At 40.7% G+C, this 16934-nt stretch overlaps 1 pseudogene; it reads right to left on the bottom strand.

The window, feature by feature from the left end:
* LOC102172280 lies at nt 14159–15289 on the bottom strand (annotated as a pseudogene).

Here is a 16934-nt window from a genome sequence, read left to right as displayed (position 1 = left end):
CTGTATTCAGTTGGGTGACCTTTATTGGGCATTCTAGAAATGAAACAAGTCAGATTCAAGTCAGATAGGGTAACTGGCCAATATGAGAACTGACTGTACTGAAATTGGGTCTTCAATTTCATAAGTACTTTTAGTGGTCTCATCACTATGTTGTCCAGACAAACAAGACTATACGTGGCCTGATATTGGCAGTCCTTTCTTTCCTCCTCCTATTCACTCTGGTGCTACTCTTTACACTCTCTCTTTACTCTTCTGTTACATTTGTATCAACACCTACTTATAATACAGTGGTTTAACACAAGCTTCTGTCTTCTCAGCATCTTTATTTTTGTCAAATATTTATTTATTTAGCAGCTCCAGGTCTTCATTATGGCGCACAGGATTTCTGATCTTTGTTATAACATGGGATCTTTAGTTGGGGCATTTGAACACTTAGTTGTAACCTATGGGATCTAGTTCCCTGACCAGGGATTGAACCTGGGCCCTCTGCATTGGGAACACGGAGTCTTAGCCACTGGACCACCAGGGAGGACCCTCAGAATCTTTAGACAATGGGAAAGGCATAGTGAAAGCCACAAAATAAGCTGCATATAAAACCAGGAGTCCTTACAAAGTAGGCTCATAAATACCATTGTATTTTTTTCTGCTTCCAGTTGGGTTATTTTCTCTTTGATTTTCCCCTATCTCTAGCATTAAAACAGGGGCCAAAAATAATTCAGGAGTCTTCATATTTTTAATTAAAATTACTGGAGTATAGTTGATTTACAATGTTGTGTTAGTTTCACGTCTACAGCAAAGTGATCAGTTATACATATACATATACCCACTCTTTTTAGAATCTTTTCCCATATAGGCCAATACAGAGTATTGAGTAATGTTCCCTGTGATATATGATAGGTCTTTATTAGTTATTTTATATATAGTAATGAGTCTATGTAAATCCCAATCTCTTATTTTTTCCCTCTCTCTGCTTCCCCCCCTCATAACCATAAGTTTGTTTTCTATCTCTGTAAATTCAGGACTCTTTAGGAGGTAGAAGGGAAACAAAAAAAATTTCAAAGAATAGTAGAAAGCTAAGACTGGGGGCTTATGGAAAACAATTATTACCTAGAAAACAGAAAATGTACACCTTGCTGTATTTTGCTAGATATTAATAACCCTCTGCAATATTATATCTCAAATTTACTCAGATGACCATTATATCTACTAATGTGGGCAGGAATCCCTCAGAAATAATGGAGTAGCCATCATGGTCAACAAAAGAGTCTGAATGCAGTACTTGGATGCAATGTCAAAAAAGACAGAATGATCTCTGTTCATTTCCAAGGCAAACCATTCAATGTCATGGTAATTCAAGACTATGTCCCAACCAGTAACACTGAAGAAGCTGATGTTGAATGGTTCTATGAAGACCTACAAGACCTTTTAGAACTAACACCCAAAAAAGATGTCCTTTTCATTATAGGAGACTGGAATGCAAAAGTAGGAAGTCAAGAAACACCTGGAGTAACAGGCAAATGTGGCCTTGGAATGCGGAATGAAGCAGGGCAAAGACTAATAGAGTTTTGCCAAGAAAATTCAGTGGTCATAGCAAACACCCTCTTCCAACAACACAAGAGAAGACTCTACACATGGACATCACCAGATGGTCAACACTGAAATCAGACTGATTATATGCTTTGCAACCAAAGATGGAGAAGCTCTATACAGTCAGCAAAAATAAGACCGGGAGCTGACTGTGGCTCAGATCATGAACTCCTTATTGCCAAATTCAGACTTAAATTGAAGAAAGTAGGGAAAACCATTAGACCATTCAGGTATAACCTAAATCAAATCCCTTATGATTATACAGTGGAAGTGAGAAATAGATTTAAAGGATTAGATCTGATAGATAGAGTGCCTGATGAACTATGGACGGAGGTTCCTGACATTGTACAGGAGACAGGGATCAAGACCATTCCCATGGAAAAGAAATGCAAAAAAGCAAAATGGCTGTCTGGGGAGGCCTTACAAATAGCTGTGAAAAGAAGAGAAGTGAAAAGCAAAGGAGAAAAGGAAAGATATAAGCATCTGAATGCAGAGTTCCAAAGAATAGCAATGAGAAATAAGAAAGCCTTCCTCAGCAATCAGTGCAACTAAATAGAGGAAAAGAACAGAATGGGAAAGACTAGAGATCTCTTCAAGAAAATTAGAGACACCAAGGGAACATTTCATGCAAAGATGGGCTCTATAAAGGACAGAAATGGTATGGACCTAACAGAAGCAGAAGATATTAAGAAGAGGTGGCAAGAATACACAGAAGAACTGTACGAAACAGATCTTCATGACCAAGATAATCATGATGGTGTGATCACTCACTTACAGCCAGACATCCTGGAATGTGAGTTAAGTGGGTCTTAGAAAGCATCACTATGAACAAAGCTAGTGGAGGTGATGGAATTCCAGTTGAGCTATTTCAAATCCTGAAAGATGATGCTGTGAAAGTGCTACACTCAATATGCCAGCAAATTTGGAAAACTCAGCAGTGGCCACAGGACTGGAAAAGGTCAGTTTTCATTCCAATCCCAAATAAAGGCAATGCCAAAGAATGCTCGAACTACTGCACAACTGCACTCATCTCACAGGCTAGTAAAGTAATGCTCAAAATTCTCCAAGCTAGGCTTCAGCAATACGTGAACCGTGAACTTCCTGATGTTCAAGCTGGTTTTAGAAAAGGCAGAGGAACCAGAGATCAAATTGCCAACATCCACTGGATCATGGAAAAAGGAAGAGAGTTCCAGAAAAACATTTATTTCTGCTTTATTGACTATGCCAAAGCCTTTGACTGTGTGGATCACAATACACTGTGGAAAATTCTGAGAGAGATGGGAATACCAGACCACCTGACCTGCCTCTTGAGAAAACTTATATGCAGGTCAGGAAGCAACAGTTAGAACTGGGCATGGAACAACAGACTGGTTCCAAATAGGAAAAGGAGTATGTCAAGGCTGTATATTGTCACCCTGTTTATTTAACTTCTATGCAGAGTACATCATGAGAACTGCTGGACTGGAAGAAACACAAGCTGGAATCAAGATTGCCAGGAGAAATATCAATAACCTCAGATATGCAGATGATACCACCCTTATGGCAGAAAGTGAAGAGGAACTTAAAAGCCTCTTGATGAAAGTGAAAGAGGAGAGTGAAAAAGTTAGCCTAAAGCTCAACATTCAGAAAACCCGAAGATCATGGCATCTGGTCCCATCATTTCATGGGAAATAGATGGGGAAACAGTGGAAAGCGTGTCAGACGTAATTTTGGGGGGACTCCAAAGTCACTGCAGATGGTGATTGCAGCCATGAAATTAAAAGACGCTTACTCCTTGGAAGGAAAGTTATGACCAACCTAGATAGCATATTAGAAAGCAGAGACATTACTTTGCCAACAAAGTCCATCTAGTCAAGGCTATGGTTTTTCCAGTAGTCATGTATGGATGTGAGAGTTGGACTGTGAAGAAAGCTGAGTGCCGAAGAATTGATGCTTCTGAACTGTGGTGTTGGAGAAGATTCCTGAGATTCCCTTGGACTGCAAGGATATCCAACCAGTCCATTCTGAAGGAGATCAGTTCTGGGCGTTCATTGGAAGGAGTGATGCTAAAGCTGAAACTCCAGTACTTTGGCCACCTCATGCGAAGAGTTGACTCACTGGAAAAGACCCTGATGCTGGGAGGGATTGGGGGCAGGAAGAGAAGGGGATGACAGAGGATGAGATGGCTGGATGGCATCACTGAGTTGAGTGAACACCAGGGGTTGATGATGGAAAGGGAGGCCTGGCGTGCCTTGATTCATGGGGTTGCAGAGTCGGACACGACTGAGCAACTGAACTGAACTGAACTGATCCTAAACTTCTGAGAAAGTACAATTAGAGAAATGAAAGATACAAATTTGATTGGTTCGATTTCTGTGATTGTTCACTGAATTGTCATTTCTTTAATAGAAACATGATATTTTTAAAGTAAGACAAACAATTGTATCAAAAAGAAAAACATACAGAATTGGGGAAACTTATCTAGATTTTAGTAAAGCTGACAGAGTCTGGTCTTCTTTACCAGTTTAGTTGCACCATACTCTTGAGACAGTATATCTGAAATTAGATAGCACATCTGTATATCTAATTTATTGTAATCAAATTAAAATTACTTAGCAATATTTTATTATTATCAGTTCATTTCAGTCACTCAGTCCTGTCTGACTCTTTGTGACCCCGTGAATTGCAGCACGCCAGGCCTCCCTGTCCATCACCAACTCCTGGAGTTCATCCAAACTCATGTCTATCGAGTTTGTGATGCCATCCAGCCATCTCATCCTCTGTCATCCCCTTCTCCTCCTGCCCCTAATCCCTCCCAGCATCAGAGTCTTTTCCAATGAGTCAACTCTTTGCATGAGGTGGCCAAAGTACTGGAGTTTCAGCTTCAGCATCAGTCTTTCCAAAGAACACCCAGGACTGATCTCCTTCAGAATGGACTGGTTGGATCTCCTTGTAGTCCGAGGGACTCTCAAGAGTCTTCTCCAACACCACAGTTCAAAAGCATCAATTCTTCAGCGCTCAGCTTTCTTCACAGTCCAACTCTCACACTCACACATGACCACTGGAAAAACCATAGCCTTGACTAGATAGACCTTTCTTGGAGAAGTGATGTCTCTGCTTTTGAATATGCTATCTAGGTTGGTCATAACTTTCCTTCCAAGGAGTAAGCATGTTTTAATTTTATTTTTAATGTCTCGAAAATATAACTAGCAAATTATAGTTAATTGTTAAGTCACTTCAGAAAATGTTTGGAAATCTGTAAACCAAGAATTAATATAATTATTCAGTTAGTGAGTCACATTATTAGATACTGGGTTTTTCTTTTTCTTATTTTTCTTATAAATGAAGTAGTTTAGAGTTTCACTGTGATACAATGAATATGTGCACAGGGATGACCAGTACAAACCAAATCTCCTATAATTATTTCTGCTTTTGAATCAATAAATTCAAGCTCTCATCTGCTGGTTATTACCCCTCACCTCAAATAATTATTTAAAATATACTAATAGCATATTGTGTGTTTGATGCTGTACAAGGCATAGGCTTAGATTCAGTTGTTAACTGTATAAATAAAACTCAGAAGATAAATTAGACAAAAATGATATGTCAGGCCCTCACAAGAGGCCCCAGAGACTATCAGTCAGCATGAGCACTCATAGAGGTGGCCATTTTAGCATCGAGTCCTGGCCCTACCCAAGAGCTTACAGGCTCCAATGCCGGAATGCTTCAGGCCAGACAACCAGCAGGATGGGAACAGACTCATCTATCAGCAGACAGCGTGCCTAAAGCCATCCTAACCCCATAGCCACCTATAAACACACTCTTAGACATAGCACTGCCCATGAGAAGGACAAGACCCAGCTCCAACCACAGTGGGCAGGCACCAGCCCCTCTCACCAGGAAGCCTCCACGAGCCTCAGGACCAGCCGCACCCACCAGAGGGTGGACACAGGAAACATGAGGAGCTGTGATCCTCCAGCCAGTGGGAAGGAGTCACAAACACAGAAAATTAGGTACAATGAGACCACAGGAAATGTGCTTCAGATGAAGGGACGAGGCAAAAACCAAACGAATAGCTTTAAGAAGAGATAGGCAACATACCTGAGAAAGAATACAAAGTAGTGATAGTAAAGATTATCCAGGATCTCATAAAAGGAATGGAGGCAAGGAATGGAGGCACGGACCAAGATGTTACAAGAGATGTTTAGCAAAGAGCTAGAATATTTAAGGACAAACAGCAATGAATAATATAGTAACTGGAATGAAAAAGACGCTAAAAGGAATCAATTGCAGAATAATTAAGGCAGGAGAATAAATGAGATGGAAGACAGAATGGTGGGAATCACTGCTATGGAACAGAACAAAGAGAAAATAATGTTAAAAGAAATGAGAATGGTCTCAGAGACTCTGAGAGAACATTAAACATGCCAACAGTCACATCACAGGGGTACCAGAAGGAGAAGTGAGAGAAAGAGCTTGAGAAAATATCTGAAGAGATTATAGTTGAAAACTTTCATAACAAGAGAAAGAAAGCACTCATTGAAGTCCAGCAAGCATAGAGGGTCCAATACAACATTAACTTAAGGAGGAAAACATTGAGGCACAGATTAACCAACTGAAAAAAATGAAAGATAAAGAAAAAAAATATTAAAGGCAACAAGGGAAAAACAACATACAAGGGAACCCTCATAAGGTTATTGTTTGATTTTTCAGTAGAAACTCTGTACGCCATAAAAAAGTGGCAAGATATATTTAAAGTGATAAATGGAAAAAACTTACAACCAAGAATAATCTATTCAGCAAAGCTATCATTCAGATTCGACGAAGTCAAAAGTTTCACAGACAAGTAAAAGGTAAGAGGATTCAGCACCACCAAATCAGCATTATAACAAATCCTAAAGGAACTTCTCTAGGAAGAGAAAGAGGCCACAACCAGAATCTAGAAAATTACAAATGGTGAGGCTCACCAGTACTATCATAAAAGAAAGGTATGAAATCCTCCACATACAAATGTGGTATTAAAACCAGCTATCATGAGAAGAGGAGAACAAAAATGCAGAATATTGGAAATGTATTTGAAATTACTGAGATCAACAACTTAAAACAACCTTGTTTAGAATATAGTATTACTGCATCCCATCATTACAGATATACTACTATATATCTACTACTATATAGCAGCATATAGATAAACTACTATATCTCATAGGAACCACAAACCAAAAACCTATAATAGATACAACAAAAAAAAGGAACCTAAACACATTGCTAAAGATAGACATCAAACCACAAGAGAACGAAAGAGGAAAGGGACAAAAAAGATCCTCAAAAACAAATCCAAAACAATGAACAAAATGGCAATAAGACATTCATATCAATAATTACCTTAAACATAGATGGATTAAATGCTCCAAAAGACAGACTGGCTGAACAGATTCAAGAACAAGACATGAATATATGCTGTCTACAAGAGTCTCAACTCAGAGCCAGGGGCACATACAGACTGAAAGTGAGGGGATGGAAAAAGACTTTCCATGCAAATGAAAATCAAAAGCAATACTCAGACAAATAGACTATAAAATAAAGAATGTTAGAGACAAAGAAGGACACTACATAATGCTCAAAGGATGAATCCAAGAAGAAAATATAGCCAATTGCAAATACATATGCACCCAACATAGGAGAACTTCAATATATAAGCCAAATGCTAACAGCCATAAAAAGATAAATCGACAGTAATACAATAATAGTGGGGGCTTTAATGCTCCATTCTCGCCAATGGACAGATCATCCAGACAAAAAATCAAAAAGGAAACACAGGCCTTAAATGACACACTACCACAGATGCACTCAATATCTATTCCTTTTTAAAGGGTTTATTTTGTATTGGAATATAGGCTCAGATGGTAAAGAATCTGCAATGCAGGAGACCCAGGTTTGATCCCTGGGTCAGGAAGATCCCCTGGAGAAGGAAATGGCAACCCACTCCAGTACTCTTGCCTGGAAAATCCCATGGACAGAGGAGCCTGGTGGGCTACAGTCCGTGGGATCATAAAGAGTCGGGCACGATTGTGTGACTAACTTTCACTTTCTTTCTTTCATAGCTGATTAGTAGGAGAACCCAGTTCGATTCCTGAGTTGGGAAGATCTCCTGGAGAAGGCATAGGCTGCCCACTCCAGTATTCATGGACTTCTCTGGTAGCTCAGACAGTAAAGACTCTGCCTGCAGTGCTGGAGACATGGGTTCGATCCGTGGGTCAGGAAGATCCCCTGGAGGAGGGCATGGCAACCCAGTCCAGTATTCTTGCCTGGAGAATCCCCATGGACAGAGGAGCCTGGCGGGGTGCAGTCCATGGTGTTGCAAAGAGTCAGACATGACTGAGTGACTAAGCACAGCACAGCATAGCTGATTAGCAATGTTGTGACAGTTTTAGGTGGACAGCAAAGGGACTCAGCCACACATTTACATGTATCCATTCTCCCCCATACTCCCTTCCCACCCAATCTGCCTCCTAACATTGAGCAGAGTTCCCAGTGCTATACAGTAGGTCCTTGTTGGCTATCCATTTGAAATATAGCAATGTGTACATATGGATTCCAAATTCCCTAATTATCCCTTCCTCCCATCCTTCCCTCTGACAACCATAAGCTCATTCTCTAAGTCTGTCAAGTGTCTGTTTCTGTTTTGCAAATAAGTTCATTTGTATCATTTCTCTTTATGTGTGTACTAAGTTGCTTCAGTCTTGTCAGACTCTTTGCGACCCTATGGACCCACCAGGCTCCTCTGTCCACCCTATGGACTATAGCCCACCAGGCTCCTCTGTCCGTGGGATTCTCCAGGCAAGAACACTGGAGTGGGTTGTCATGCCCTCCTCCAGGGGATCTTCCTGACCCAGGGATTGAACCCAAGTCTCTCATGTCTCCTGCACTGGCGGGTGGATTCTTTACCACTAATGCCACCTGGGAAGCCTCTCATTTCTCTTTAAATTCTACATAAAAGTGATGACAAATGATAGGTCTCCTTCTCTGTCTGATTTACTTCCCTCAGGATGACAATCTCTAGGTCTATCCATGTTGCTGCAAATGGCATTATTTCATTCTTTTTAGTGACTAAGTAGTAATATTCCATTGTATATGTGTTCCTTATCTATAGCGTTTTCAATGGACATTTAGGTTGCTTCCATGTCTTGGCTATTGTAAACAGTGTTGCAATGAACATTGGAGTGCAGGGATCATCTCAGATCATGTTTTTCTCTGGGTAGGTGCCCAAGACTGGGATTGAAGTGTCATATGGTAGATTTATTTTTAGTTTTTTTTAAGGAACTTCCGTACTGTTCTCCATAGTGGCTATACCAATTTACATTCCCACCAACTGTATAGGAGAGTTCCCTTGTCTTCACATCCTCTCCAGCATTTCTTGTTTGCAGACTTTTTGATGATGGCCCTTTTCACCGGTGTGGCTACTGAAGTTTCGATTTGCATTTCTCTAATAATTAGCTATGTTGAGCATCTTTTCATGTACCTCTTGGCCATCTGTATGTCTTCTTTAGAGAAATGTCTTTTTAGCTCATCTGCTCATTTTTTGCTTGGGTTGTTTCTTTTGATGATATTAAACCTCGTGAGCTGTTTGTAAATTTTGGAGACTAATCCCTTGTTGGTCACATCATTTGCAAATGATTTTTTTAATCTTAGGATTGTCTTTGTGTTTATTGTTTCCTTCCCCGTGCAAAGTCTTTTGAGTTAACTAGGTCCCGTTTGTTTATTTTTGGTTTTATTTCTATTATTCTGGAAGAGACATCAAATAAGATACTCCTGTGATTCATGTCAAAGGATTTAGCATAGTCAGTGAAACAGAAGCAGATTTTTAAAAAATTCTCTAGCCTTTCTATGATCCAGCAGATGTTGGCAATTTGATCTCTGCCCTCCTCTGCCTTTTCTAAATCCAGCTTGAACATCTGGAGTTCTCAGTTTATGTACTGTTGAAGCCTAGCTAGAAGGATTTTGAACATTACTTTGCTAGCATGTGAAACAAGTGTAATTGTGTGGTAGTTTGAACATTCTTTGGGCATTTCCTTTCTTTGGGATTGGAATGAAAACTGACCTTTTCCAGTCCTGTGGCCACTGCTGAGTTTTCCAAATTCGCTGGCGTATTGCATGCAACACTTTCACAGCATCATCTTTCAGGATTTGAAATAGTTCAGCTGGAATTTCATTACCTCCACTAGCTTTGTTTATAGTGCTGCTTCCTAAGACCCACTTGGCTTCATACTCCAGGATGTCTGGCTCTAGGTGAGTGATCCCACAATTGTGGTTATCCAGATTACTAGGATCGTTTTTATAAAGTTCTGTGTATTGTTGCCACCTCTTCTTAACAGCTTCTGCTTCCATTAGCCTGTACAGTTTCTGTCTTTTATTGTGCCCAGTTTTCCCGACAGCCAGTCCCTCCCAACAGGAAGATTACACACACTTCTTATCCTCATCCATCAGAGGACAGACAAAATGAAAACCACAATCACAGAAAACTAACCAAACTGATCAAGTGGGCCACAGTCTTTCCTAACTCAATGATTCTGTGAGCCATGCCATGTCGGGCCACCCAAGACAGACGGATCATGGTGGAGAATTCTGACAAAACATGGTCCACTGGTGAAGGGAATGGCAAGGCACTTCAGTATTCTTGCCTTGAGAATCCCATGAACAGTATGAAATGACAAAAAGATATGATACTGAGAGATGCACCCCCCAGGTCAGTAGGTGTCCAATAGGCTGCTTGAGCCACAGTGGAAATTATGTCCAGTTGTAGGTGTGTCTGGCATTGAAAGTAAAGTCCGATGATGTGAAGAACAATATTTCATAGGAGCCTGGAATGTTAGGTCCATAATCAAGGTAAATTGGAAGTGGTCAAACAGGAGATGACAAGAGTGAACATTGACATTTTAGGAATTGGTGAAATAAAATGGAGGAGAATGGGAGAATTTAATTCAGATCACCATTATATCTACTACTGTGGGCAAGAATCCCTTAGAAGAAATAAAGTAGCCCTCATAGTCAACAAGAGTCCAAAATGCAGTACCTGGGTGTAATCTCAAAAATGACAGAATGATCTTGGTTCATTTCCAAGGCAAACCATTCAATATCACAGTAATCCAAGTCTATGACCCAACCAGAAATGCTGAAGAAGCTGAAGTTGAATGGTTCTATGATGACCTACAAGACCTTTTGGAACTAACACCAAAAAAACCTGTCCTTTTTAACGTAAGGAACTGAAATGCAAAAGAGGAAGTCGATACCTGGAGTAATAGGCAAGTTTGGCCTTGGAATACAAAATGAAGCAGGACAAAGGCTAACAGTTTTGCCAAGAGAATGCGCTGGTCATGGTAAACGCCCTCTTCTAAAAACGCAAGAGAAGACTCTACACGCGGACATCACCAGATGGTAAATACCAAAATCAGACCAATTATATATGTTTTGCAGCTGGAGATGGAGAAGCTCTATACAGTCAGCAAAAATAAGAACAAGCAAAAACAAGACTAGGAGCTGACCATGGCTCAGTTCATGAACTTATTATTACAAAATTCAGACCTAAATTGAAGAAAGTAGGGAAAACCACTAGGCCATTCAAGTATGGCCTAAATCAATTTGCTTATGACTATACACTGTATGTGACAAATAGATTCAAAGGATTATATATGATACAGTGCCTGAAGAATTATGGACTGAGGTTTATAACATTGTACCGGAGGTGGTGATCAAAACCAACCCCCCCCCAAAAGAAATGCAAAATGGCAAAATGGTTATCTGAGGAGGCCTTACAAATAGCTGAGAAAAGAAGAGAAGTGAAAAGCAAAGGAGAAAAGGAAAACACCCATTTGAATGCAGAGTTCCAAAGAATAGCAAGAAGAGATAAGAAAGCTTTCCTAAATGAAGAATGTGGGAGACCAGGGTTCGATCCCTTGGTTGGGAAGATCCCCTTGGAGGAGGGCATGGCAACCCACTCCAGTACTCTTGCCTGGAGAATCTTATGGACAGAGGAGCCTGGAGGGCTACAGTCCATGGGGTCACAGAGAGTCAGACACGACTGAGCACTCACACACATGTGTACTATCTCTACAAACACTTTTCTCAGTATTTATCAGGTTTCTTTAATCTGTGCCTTGCCATCTTTTTTTGGGGGGTGGGTGGGCAGGAATCATCAGTCATTATGCTTCAAATATTGCTTTGTTTCCGTTCTCTCTCTTCCCTTTTTGGGACTCAATTGCATGCATATTAGAACTCTTAATTTATCCCATTTCTGTATAATCTCTCTTTTTTCTCTACAGCTTTAGTCTAGATATTTTTTTCTGTCCCGTCTTCCAAATAACAAGTGCTCTCTTCACTGAGTTTAACCTGCTGTTAAATCTACTGTGTCGGTAATTATATTATTGCCTGTTGGCTCCAAGCCCACTCTTCTGTACTCTGCTTCTGTAACCTGAACCAAGACGCTACAAACCACATTTCTGCTTTGTCAGTTGGTTCTACACTAGCATCTAACAAGAGGAAACGCTAGAGGGAGTGTGCAAGATTGGAGGAGGAGGAAGGAACTTGTTTCTTACTCTTATTGTCCTGTGAGTTTCATATGAGATTTCTTTCTCTTAGCACATCATTTGAGCATTACCTCCAGCCATACTTCTTGAAATGCCTTCCTGTAGCAATAGCTGAATCCAGTCTGCTCATTTCTTGTTCTGAGATGACAGAATCTCCGAGATTAAATCACAACCTCAGGAACACCAACGCCGGATGGCCAGTGCCTCCTCAGAGACCCACGTTTCAGCTTCATGGGGCTCTTCCTTAAGGTTCCTAAGTTTTAGAAATGTCGATGTCTTCCCTTGGTTTCCCTGTTTCTGCTGTAGGTGTGGTAATGACTAACTGAAGTTTCTACCCTGTGATATTTTAGAGATCTTATCCTATCCTTTCAGTTACTTAATAAATTTATGTCTAGTTAACTATTCTCTATATTAAGCTCTTCTGATCAAATTACTGGTTGTTGCTTTCTCTCCTGGGCCCAGCTACTTTCGTTTATTGCATTCTTATTTTCAGTTGTATTTCTCAATTCTAAAATTAACATGTGAGTTTTTTTATTTCTTTGAAAACAGAATTTTTATTTTCTGCTGAAAATCTTCATTTTGTCATCTAAATGTTGAAGATAAAAGCATACATCTTAAGAATTAGGGTTTGTTACTTCTAATATCGCAATATCTAAATCACCTGTGAGTCTATTTCTGCTATTTTATTTGTACGCCTTTTTTTTTTTTTTCCCCGCTTGTTTGTGTTTGATCATTAGGTCTTGTCTCTTGGTATCCCTTGTAATTTAATGATGAACGTTACATATGAATATTTGTAGAGGCAAATTGAATCTTTGGCTGTATTAGTGTCCTCCAGAATATTTATGCTACTTGTATCAATCAGGTCAAGAAGATCATCTCAATCAAATCAGGAATTATGTTCGCTTAAAAACAATTTTCAATCTTCTTAGGCCCCAACATGTTTTAGTTTGTCTTTATTTCTAGGGTATAACCCTCAGTTCAGTTCAGTCGCTCAGTCATGTCCAACTCTTTGCGACCCCATGAATTACAGCAAGCCAGGCCTCCCTGTCCATCACCAACTCCTGGAGTTCACCCAAACTCATGTCCATCGAGTCTGTGATGCCATCCAGCCATCTCATCCTCTGTCATCCCCTTCTTCTCCTGCCCCCAATCCCTCCCAGCATCAGAGTCTTTTTCAATGAGTCAACTCTATGCATGAGGTGGCCAAAGTATTGGAGTTTCAGCTTTAGCATCAGTCCTTCCAAAGAACACCCAGGACTGATCTCCTTTAGAATGGACTGGTTGGATCTCCTTGCAGTCCAAGGGACTCTCAAGAGTCTTCTCCAACACCACAGTTCAAAAGCATCAATTATTTGGTGGTCAGCTTTCTTTACAGTCCAACTCTCACATCCATACATGACCACTGGAAAAACCATCAGGGGTTTCAAATAAAAAATAGGGTATTTACATTGGTGACCTGCTTCCTTAATACATTTTGAAACCCAGTTTTTATGCTTCAGCCTTATAAGACGTCCAAAACTTTTTTTCATCTTCTCAGTTCATACCTGAGAATCAGCATATTCCCTGAGGGATTGAAGGGACCCTCTGTCTGTTTCTTCCCTCTGAGATGTCAAGTTGTCACTGCTTTGTTAGTGCTCTTATATCTTCATGCATATTTTTGAAAAATATATATGTTTTATCTAGTTTTAGGAGCATTATTTAGCAATTGTGTGTGCGTGTTTTTTTTTTTTTTTAACCGGTTCAAAAGATCTCCATTATACTAAGTAGGTCAAAGATATTCCCTCTTTGAACAAAGAGTAAATAAACCATTGCAATATTATTTTACTAAAAGAAAAATGGCATTTTTCTTTTGTACCTTATTCTGATAGAATCATGACTCAAGGAAAGGAAAGCCTTCTTTGATCTTCTTACCTTCCTAATCGCAACTGTATCACTCAAAATGAATCCTCAAGGTATTTTTACTTCTTTTTTTTCTCTTTTTTAAGGAGAAGAATGTCCTAAATTGTTCATTAGGCAGGAATTTTACAAACACTGCTTGTATTAGCAGTAGTGGTGAAGTTGAGAGGACTGCAACTTCTCCAGGCTGCACGGCGAGAACCACTGGTCATGCGGCGGAATTTGCGGCCCCTGCCTAGGCCATGACTCTTTTTGCCTGCAGACGTCAGCCTCCACACGCCCCCGTGTTTGTGGACTGGTTTGGTGATCCACTTGATGCCAAGGTTTCTTCTGATAGCTTTATGGAATGGATCGATGACGATGACCTCAACGAATTTTTATGTAGAATCTTCACCAACCCAGGAGGAATCCAGGACCCTCAGGGCCCCACAGTGGTGTCCAGCATGCTCCTCACAACCAACTGAAGGCTTCAAGCAAACTTGAGCCCATTGATACCATGGTGGACAGGCTTGCATGGGTAGCACCCCTAGGACCTGGGTGTTTGGGGACACTGCAGTGCACACCAATGGATGTATGATATAACTTTGCTTGGACATTACTTTGCCAACAAAGTTCCGTCTTGTCAAGGCTATGGTTTTTCCAGTAGTCGTGTATGGATGTGAGAGTTGGACTGTAAAGAAAGCTGAGCACCGAAGAATTGATGCTTTTGAACTGCAGTGTTGGAGAAGACTCTTGAGAGTCCCTTGGACTGCAAGGAGATCCAACCAGTCCATCCTAAAGGAGATCAGTCCTGGGTGTTCATTGGTAGGACTGATGCTGAAGCTGAAACTCCAATACTTTGGCTACCTGATATGAAGAGCTGACTCATTAGAAAAGACCCTGATGCTGGGAAAGATTGAAGGCGGAAGGAGAAGGGGGCGACAGAGGATGAGATGGTTGGATGGCATCACCAACTCAATGGACATGAGTTTGAGTAAACTCTGGGAATTAGTGATGGACAGGGAGGCCTGGCGTGCTGCAGTCCATGGGGTCGCAAAGAGTCGGACACAATTGAGTGACTGAACTGAACTGAACTGAACTGGACGTGTACCTCAGCCTGCGAGCCTTGGCGGGCGGGGTGGGGCGAGGGTCCGGGGCAGCACCGAGAGCTGGTGGTACTGCCAGCAGCACACCATGAGCAGAAAGCACCTCACCTCCGACTGCTTCTTCTCTGCTGGCTCCTGGCTGTGCTCATACGCACCCATCTCAGCTCACCAGACCTCTGCATCCAGACAGAAAGGCGGTATCTTTACTTCTAAACAGTTTTGGGGAAACTGTGATGCCATTTTTAGGAAGGACATATTTTTTTTCTTGCCACCACTGTAGATTCAATGATAATTACATTTACTCTTTTTAAATTTTAATTTATTGAGGTCTTAAAATAACATTTTATGAGGATGGCCTTCTATTTCTACTGCTGTATACTTTGCCATGTGGTCACCACCCAACGTTTAGTTCCCATTCCTCTCCATACAGTTGATCCCCTTTACCATTTTGCCTTCCCTGCCCCCCCCACCCACTCCCCCATCCCCGCCCCGGCCTTTCCCCTCTGATAAGCACTAGTCTGTTCTTGGTATCTAGGTGTTTGTTTATATTATTTTTATTTTATTAGTTTTTCTTCATTGTACAGATGAGTGAGATCATATGGTATTTGCTTTTCTCCTTCTGATTTATTTCACTTTGCATGATACCTTCCAGGTTTATCCACATTCCTGTAAATGGCAAAATTTTATTCTTTATGGCTAAGTAGTACTCCATTGTGTATGTGAATATATATATATATATATATAGATGTATATATACACTTACACCACATCATTTTATCCATTCATCTGTTGATGAGCACTTTAGTTCAGTTCAGTCGCTCAGTCATGTCCGACTGTTTGTGACCCCATGAATCGCAGCACGCCAGGCCTCCCTGTCCATCGCCAATTCCTGGAGTTCACTCAGACTCACGTCCATCGAGTCAGTGGTGCCATCCAGCCATCTCATCCTCTGTCATCCCCTTCTCCTCCTGCCCCCAATCCCTCCCAGCATCAGAGTCTTTTCCAATGAGTTAACTCTTCGCCTGAGGTGGGCAAAGTACTGGAGTTTCAGCTTTAGCACCATTCCCTCCAAAGAAATCCCAGGGCTGATCTCCTTCAGAATGGACTGGTTGGATCTCCTTGCAGTCCAAGGGACTCTCAAGAGTCTTCAACACCACAGTTCAAAAAGCATCCCACTTAAACTGTTTCAATTTCTTGGCTATTGTAAATATTGCTGAAATGAACATGGGAGTCCAGTGAACATGGGCTGCAGATTAGGATTCACATTCTTTAGATAAATACCGCAGAGTAGAAAAGTTCAATCATATAGTAGTTCTAGTCTTAATTTTTTGAGAAATCTCTGTGCTGTCTTCCACAGCAGCTGTACCAATTTACAGCCCCGCTAACCTAGTATGAGGCTTCCCTTACATCCACATCCTTGCCAACACTAGTTATTTATTAACTTTTTTGATAACAATCATTCTAACGGTATGAGGTGATATCTAATGGTGGTTTTGATTTGCATTTCCATAATAATTGGTGATGCTGAGCATCTTTACATGTGCCATATGTACATCTTTAGAAAAATGTCACCTCCTTTGCCCATTTTTAAATTAGGTTTGTTTTAGTTGTGGAGTTGTATAAGTGTGTTATATATTTTGGATATTAACCCCTCAACAGATATGATATGTGCAATTATGCTCCCCCGTTTGGTAGGTTGTCTTCTCACTTTGTTGATGGCTTCCTTTGCCGCACAGTTTTTTTAGTTTGATGTAACCACATTTGTTTATTTTTGGCTTTGTTTCTCTTGCCTGAGGAGACTTAT

The sequence above is a fragment of the Capra hircus genome, chromosome 14 (assembly GCF_001704415.2).
Source record: "Capra hircus breed San Clemente chromosome 14, ASM170441v1, whole genome shotgun sequence".
NCBI lineage: Eukaryota > Metazoa > Chordata > Mammalia > Artiodactyla > Bovidae > Capra > Capra hircus.
The sequence above is the reverse complement of the archived record's forward strand: the minus strand, read 5'-3'. Positions and strand labels throughout refer to the sequence as shown.